This window comes from Pseudophryne corroboree, chromosome 2 (assembly GCF_028390025.1).
Source record: "Pseudophryne corroboree isolate aPseCor3 chromosome 2, aPseCor3.hap2, whole genome shotgun sequence".
NCBI classification, from domain to species: Eukaryota; Metazoa; Chordata; class Amphibia; order Anura; family Myobatrachidae; genus Pseudophryne; species Pseudophryne corroboree.
The window spans coordinates 870,095,421-870,103,512 of NC_086445.1; the positions used below are offsets into that span (position 1 = coordinate 870,095,421).

General features: G+C 41.0%; 1 long non-coding RNA gene across 1 annotated transcript; it reads right to left on the reverse strand.

The window, feature by feature from the left end:
• Positions 1–3,323: 3,323 nt before the first annotated feature.
• On the reverse strand, positions 3,324–7,572 carry LOC135051333 (uncharacterized). The gene is made up of 2 exons (XR_010242190.1): positions 7,443–7,572; positions 3,324–3,533 (listed from the first exon to the last, which is right to left on the reverse strand). It is a non-coding gene; the product is annotated as an uncharacterized LOC135051333 (long non-coding RNA).
• Positions 7,573–8,092: the final 520 nt, after the last annotated feature.

Below are 8,092 nucleotides of genomic sequence, written 5' to 3' on the forward strand. Positions count from 1 at the left end.
CACCACAGACTGCTACAGTAAGCTACTATACTATAGTAGTATGTACAAAGAAGAAAGAAAAAAAAAAAAACCACGGGTAGGTGGTATACAATTATGGATGGACTGCCGAGTGCCGACACAGAGGTAGCTACAGCCGTGGACTACCGTACTGTGTCTGCTGCTAATATAGACTGGATGATTGATAATGAGATGAAATCAATATATATATATGTATGTATATATAATATTACTAGTACTGCAGCCGGACAGGTAGATAATATATTTATTAGGTAATGATGACTGATGACGGACCTGCTGGACACTGTCAGCTCAGCAGCACCGCAGACTGCTACAGTAAGCTACTATACTATAGTAGTATGTACAAAGAAGAAAGAAAAAAAAAACCACGGGTAGGTGGTATACAATTATGGATGGACTGCCGAGTGCCGACACAGAGGTAGCTACAGCCGTGGACTAACGTACTGTGTCTGCTGCTAATATAGACTGGATGATTGATAATGAGATGAAATCAATATATATATGTATGTATATATAATATCACTAGTACTGCAGCCGGACAGGTAGATAATATATTTATTAGGTAATGATGACTGATGACGGACCTGCTGGACACTGTCAGCTCAGCAGCACCGCAGACTGCTACAGTAAGCTACTATACTATAGTAGTATGTACAAAGAAGAAAGAAAAAAAAAAACCACGGGTAGGTGGTATACAATTATGGATGGACTGCCGAGTGCCGACACAGAGGTAGCTACAGCTGTGGATTAACGTACTGTGTCTGCTGCTAATATAGACTGGATGATTGATAATGAGATGAAATCAATATATATATATGTATGTATATATAATATCACTAGTACTGCAGCCGGACAGGTAGATAATATATTTATTAGGTAATGATGACTGATGACGGACCTGCTGGACACTGTCAGCTCAGCAGCACCGCAGACTGCTACAGTAAGCTACTATACTATAGTAGTATGTACAAAGAAGAAAGAAGAAGAAAAAACCACGGGTAGGTGGTATACAATTATGGATGGACTGCCGAGTGCCGACACAGAGGTAGCTACAGCCGTGGACTAACGTACTGTGTCTGCTGCTAATATAGACTGGATGATTGATAATGAGATGAAATCAATATATATATGTATGTATATATAATATCACTAGTACTGCAGCCGGACAGGTAGATAATATATTTATTAGGTAATGATGACTGATGACGGACCTGCTGGACACTGTCAGCTCAGCAGCACCGCAGACTGCTACAGTAAGCTACTATACTATAGTAGTATGTACAAAGAAGAAAGAAAGAAAAAAAACCACGGGTAGGTGGTATACAATTATGGATGGACTGCCGAGTGCCGACACAGAGGTAGCTACAGCCGTGGACTAACGTACTGTGTCTGCTGCTAATATAGACTGGATGATTGATAATGAGATGAAATCAATATATATATGTATGTATATATAATATCACTAGTACTGCAGCCGGACAGGTAGATAATATATTTATTAGGTAATGATGACTGATGACGGACCTGCTGGACACTGTCAGCTCAGCAGCACCGCAGACTGCTACAGTAAGCTACTATACTATAGTAGTATGTACAAAGAAGAAAGAAAAAAAAAAACCACGGGTAGGTGGTATACAATTATGGATGGACTGCCGAGTGCTGACACAGAGGTAGCTACAGCCGTGGACTAACGTACTGTGTCTGCTGCTAATATAGACTGGATGATTGATAATGAGATGAAATCAATATATATATGTATGTATATATAATATCACTAGTACTGCAGCCGGACAGGTAGATAATATATTTATTAGGTAATGATGACTGATGACGGACCTGCTGGACACTGTCAGCTCAGCAGCACCGCAGACTGCTACAGTAAGCTACTATACTATAGTAGTATGTACAAAGAAGAAAGAAAAAGAAAAAACCACGGGTAGGTGGTATACAATTATGGATGGACTGCCGAGTGCCGACACAGAGGTAGCTACAGCCGTGGACTAACGTACTGTGTCTGCTGCTAATATAGACTGGATGATTGATAATGAGATGAAATCAATATATATATGTATGTATATATAATATCACTAGTACTGCAGCCGGACAGGTAGATAATATATTTATTAGGTAATGATGACTGATGACGGACCTGCTGGACACTGTCAGCTCAGCAGCACCGCAGACTGCTACAGTAAGCTACTATACTATAGTAGTATGTACAAAGAAGAAAGAAAAAAAAAAAACACGGGTAGGTGGTATACAATTATGGATGGACTGCCGAGTGCCGACACAGAGGTAGCTACAGCCGTGGACTAACGTACTGTGTCTGCTGCTAATATAGACTGGATGATTGATAATGAGATGAAATCAATATGTATATGTATGTATATATAATATCACTAGTACTGCAGCCGGACAGGTAGATAATATATTTATTAGGTAATGATGACTGATGACGGACCTGCTGGACACTGTCAGCTCAGCAGCACCGCAGACTGCTACAGTAAGCTACTATACTATAGTAGTATGTACAAAGAAGAAAGAAAAAAAAAAACCACAGGTAGGTGGTATACAATTATGGATGGACTGCCGAGTGCCGACACAGAGGTAGCTACAGCCGTGGACTAACGTACTGTGTCTGCTGCTAATATAGACTGGATGATTGATAATGAGATGAAATCAATATATATATATGTATGTATATATAATATCACTAGTACTGCAGCCGGACAGGTAGATAATATATTTATTAGGTAATGATGACTGATGACGGACCTGCTGGACACTGTCAGCTCAGCAGCACCGCAGACTGCTACAGTAAGCTACTATACTATAGTAGTATGTACAAAGAAGAAAGAAAAAAAAAAAAACCACGGGTAGGTGGTATACAATTATGGATGGACTGCCGAGTGCCGACACAGAGGTAGCTACAGCCGTGGACTAACGTACTGTGTCTGCTGCTAATATAGAGTCTAGACTGGATGATAAATTATTGATAATGAGATGAAATCAATATAATATCACTAGTACTGCAGCCGGACAGGTACTATATATATTTATTATATAATGACTGATGACGGACCTGCTGGACACTGTCAGGTCAGCACAGCACCGCAGACTGCTACAGTAAGCTACTATAGTAGTATGTATAAAGAAGAATGAAAAAAAAAAAAAACCACGGGTAGGTGGTATACAATATTATATATATATATATATATATATATAGCAGAGTGAAGAAAGTCTGGCACTCAAAGGACTTGCTGAACAGCAGATAGCTGGTTTAAATGACGAGCTGACAGCGCAGCTTCAAAGAGTCAACGTTTCATTTATTAACATAAATTTCGTCAGGACAAGAACAGTTTACAAATCAAATAGTCTTACCTTATATACCACACCAGACAAACCATCCCGCACGCTGTGTTTGCTTCCTGGACGGGGTATGATGACGTCACCCCGTAGCGACGCGCGCTCTCCAGCGCCGTTTCCATAGTAACCCGCCGGAGGCATTCACAGCGCTATAACAACACAGAGTAATACACTTTAAAAAGACATGTGTACAAAAGTGAAAAACGACATCAGGTGTGCAAAAGGTTACTGCTGTGAGTGCTACAGAAGCATAACATATATTAAATATAGATACTGCATTACAATGGTGTAATAACAAATTAGCATATATAACAACATACACCCAATGGAATCCACTGATTAGTAGTATGGTAAAAATCTATTATGCTGATAGCCTGGTTTTATGTTAAAAATTCAGACTAATAACAATGGTACCTGTATCTACTGGTATATGCTAATTTTATAACGTGGAAAAAAAATTGTAAATATTAACCTGATACTAAGATCGATGTTTAATCAGACACTATGAGGGCAGCAAAAGAATTGGCCATTAAGAATAGCCTATACATGACTAAAGAAAGCACCCCAAGTTGTTGGATTCATTGAGACCGTATGGTGAGAGTGTACGGAGCTCAAAAATCCAACGGGCTTCCCTACGTAATAACAGAGTACCTCGGTCGCCACCACGTATATTGGCAGGAATATGGTCAATGACCTTGTGTCGCAAACTTGCCAATGTGTGTTTAGCTTCACGAAAATGGCGGGCGACCGGTTGTTCTTGAGGGGTGCCAGAAAGGGCGGAGCGTATGGCTTGACGGTGCAGTGCCATCCTTTCCTTAAATTGTCGGATGGTCTTGCCCACATATAGTAAGCCACATGGACATTTAATATAGTAGATGACATAAGAGCTTTGACAGGTTAAAACATGTTTGATATTAATTTTAATACCAGAATGTGGATGAGTAAAGAAAGAACCACATTCCATAGAGCGACATGTAGTGCAACCTAGGCACTTGTAGCAACCAGGCCGTCGTGTTAGAAAAGTCCTGGAAACAGTTGTGTCCATATGTGAGATGTCATTTTTGACAAGTATGTCACGAAGATTACGGTTTCGTCTGTAGCTTGGCATCAGCTTGTGATTATGAAGAAATTTTAAATCAGGATCTGCCGTGATTATAGGCCACAGTTTTTTACCGTTTTCCATAATCTTCTGGTTAAGAGGATGGAATTCCTGGACAAATGGAATTCTACTATCCCGTTTCTCAGTGGGATTTTTTGGAACAAGAGAATCCTCACGTTGGGTAGTTAACACCTGATGTTTAATGTCCATCAGACGGGTGATATTATAACCTCTAGTGACAAATTGTTTGATCATCAGATCTATACGTTGTTCTGCTTTTATAGGCGTGTCACAAGTGCGAATAGCACGTAGAAACTGGGATTTAGGGAGACTCTGAGATACAAAGCCAGGGTGTTGGCTATCTGCCCTTAATATGGTGTTTCGATCGGTCGGTTTCTTGTACAGATCGGTGGTGAGTTTCCCATCTTCAATGGTGACTTCGACATCAAGGAATTGTACCTGTTTGTCACTGATGGAGTATGTGAAGTGTATATTCTCATCCAAGGTGTTAACATGGTCCATGGCGGTTTGGAAAGCTTGGCGGGTACTGGTCCAAATGATGAATAAATCATCTATATATCTGGTGAGATATAGAATATGTGGCTGCATCGTGGGGTTTAACAAAAAAAGATTGTGGTCAATATCAAACATGAAGATGTTAGCTAGGGACGGCCCCACGCAAGATCCCATAGCACAGCCTCTCAGTTGGATATACCATCGACAATCAAAAAGAAAATAATTCCTGGTTAAAGATAAGTGCAGTAGCTCACAAAAAAGTTGTATATCAGGACCACGGTATGCCAGGTTTCCAGTAAGAAATCTGCGGACGGCCTGTACACCCCTCTCATGGGGGATATTGGTGTATAGTGACACCACATCAACTGTACACAGATGACTGCCCTCTGGTAGTGTAGGGAATGACGATAATTTCCTAAGAAATGTGGAAGAATCCTTCAGGAACGTAGATTGATCCTGAATTAGTTCCTGTAGGAAACTGTCCAGATATTGTGATACAACGTAGTAGATGGACTCCCGTGCACTGATAATCGGTCGTCCAGGTGGACGAATGGGATTTTTATGTAGTTTCGGGATGGAGTATAAAACAGGTGTTTTTGGGTGATTGGTGGTTAGAGCTTGGCGGACTGTTTCTGTGATAAGCCCCTTTTCAGAAGCCTCCTTTAGAGTGGTATCCAATTCATTCTTGAATATATTGGTGGGGTCCGACCCCAACTCCTTATATACCTCTGTATCATTCAATTGAGATTGTAATTCTTGACGATAATATTCAAGATCAAGGACCACTACCCCCCCGCCCTTGTCTGCGGGGCGGATGACAATGTCCTTGTAATTGTGTAAATTCTTTAGAGCCGTCCTTTCTGCTCTGGTGAGGTTATTTCTAGGAGGGACGTAATCGTTGGATATATCCATTGCATGTTTATTAAGAGTCCTAGAAAAGATTTTGAGTGAATTGTTGGAGGAGGAAGGATCAAAAGATGATTTGGGTTTGAATCTTTGCAGCTGAGATGCTGGAAGTTGTACTGGCTGCTTGTCAAAAAACTCTTTTAGTCTAATCTGTCGGGTGAATTTATGAAGGTCGACTGTCCAGGTAAATTTGTCAAAAGGAGTGGATGGTATAAAGGAAAGACCTTTATTGAGAACACTTATTTCGTCTCCAGACAAAGTTCTTTTGGACAGATTAAACACTATGTCTTCTTCTTGACTGCGCGCTTCTTGTTTGTGGATCCTTTTCCATTGGCCGCCTCGCCGGGTTGTTTTGTTGGTGCCCCGCGTTGAGCGCGGGTACGAACCCCTAAAGGGGGTTTACCACGGATTTTCGAAGAATCACCATCCTGATCGCTTTGTGATGACTGTGTGCCAGAAGAGTCGTTGTGAGCCCGATCACGTCGTTGTCGCCATCTGGGCAACCCTTGTCGTTTAGTTGATACACCTGGGTTGTTAACCCATGGATAAACGGAACCTTGTTGGTAATCCCTTTGTACTACCGTGAGCTTGTCGCGTTTAAATTTAAGTAAGTCCTGTCGATATTTGTCAACTTGCTCTTGGAGTTTAGTCATCCACTGGGTATCCGGGTCATTTTTGAACGTGTCGTCCAAAGTAGCCTCAAAAGCATGGATGTTGTCTTTAATCTTGGTTAATTCCCGTTGAGATTCTTCGATAACCAAGAGTAGTAAATCAAAACTACATTTATTTAGTACTGCTACCCACCGTCGGCAAAACTCTGAGTTGAATTTACCGATGGTGGGTGCATTTTTGATCCGGAAACCCCTGGGGATCAATTTTTTGCGAAAGTAATCGCTCAGAGTGGAGCCATGTAAAAAATAATCAATCTCTTTCTTTTTTAGTTTAAGGAGTTTGAAAAAGATTTGTTCATTAGGCATGGTGCTCTCAAAAGTGTCCGTAATCTCAGGAAATAAAATGCCTTCTGCTTCGCTCTCAGAGAGAGATAGCACTTCTCCTAGTGGCAGAGGAACATCCCTGTATCCACTGTGGGTAGATTGCTCAATACCCGTTGCCATATTTTTTCAGCAGTGTCAAACACACCAAAAAAAATCCAAACGGAGTGAAAAACGTGAAAAATCAAGAAAAACAAGACAGTCTGTATCCCGGTAATAGAGTAGGGGGTGCCTTGTCAGATGTGAGGGCCAAGGGTAGTATCCATCCTTTTGCAGAGACGGACAATTGCTATGGCTACCCCACTCACATATAATGTTGCAAGGACTGGCACTCCTTAGGATCCAAATAAATGATGTAATTGCCTTGGTGCCAGATATAGGTGATAATAGCAGAGTGAAGAAAGTCTGGCACTCAAAGGACTTGCTGAACAGCAGATAGCTGGTTTAAATGACGAGCTGACAGCGCAGCTTCAAAGAGTCAACGTTTCATTTATTAACATAAATTTCGTCAGGACAAGAACAGTTTACAAATCAAATAGTCTTACCTTATATACCACACCAGACAAACCATCCCGCACGCTGTGTTTGCTTCCTGGACGGGGTATGATGACGTCACCCCGTAGCGACGCGCGCTCTCCAGCGCCGTTTCCATAGTAACCCGCCGGAGGCATTCACAGCGCTATAACAACACAGAGTAATACACTTTAAAAAGACATGTGTACAAAAGTGAAAAACGACATCAGGTGTGCAAAAGGTTACTGCTGTGAGTGCTACAGAAGCATAACATATATTAAATATAGATACTGCATTACAATGGTGTAATATTATATACAATTATATATATATATATATATATTAAACTGGTGGTGATTGATTATTAAACTGGTGGTCACTTCAGGTCACGTTGCAACTTGCAACTAGTACTCCGAGGCCTAAGCAGACAATCACAAAATATATTATTATACTGGTGGTCAGTGTGGTCACAACAATGGCAGTGTGGCACTGACTCTGGCAGCAAAAGTGTGCACTGTACGTTATATGTACTCCTGAGTCCTGCTCTCAGACTCTAACTGCTCCCCACTATCAGTGTCTCCCCCACAAGTCAGATAATACACTTACAGTCACACTATCTAATCTATAAATATCACTTCAGCAAGTAGTATAGTAGTATACAGTATAGTAGTACTCCTCCTAA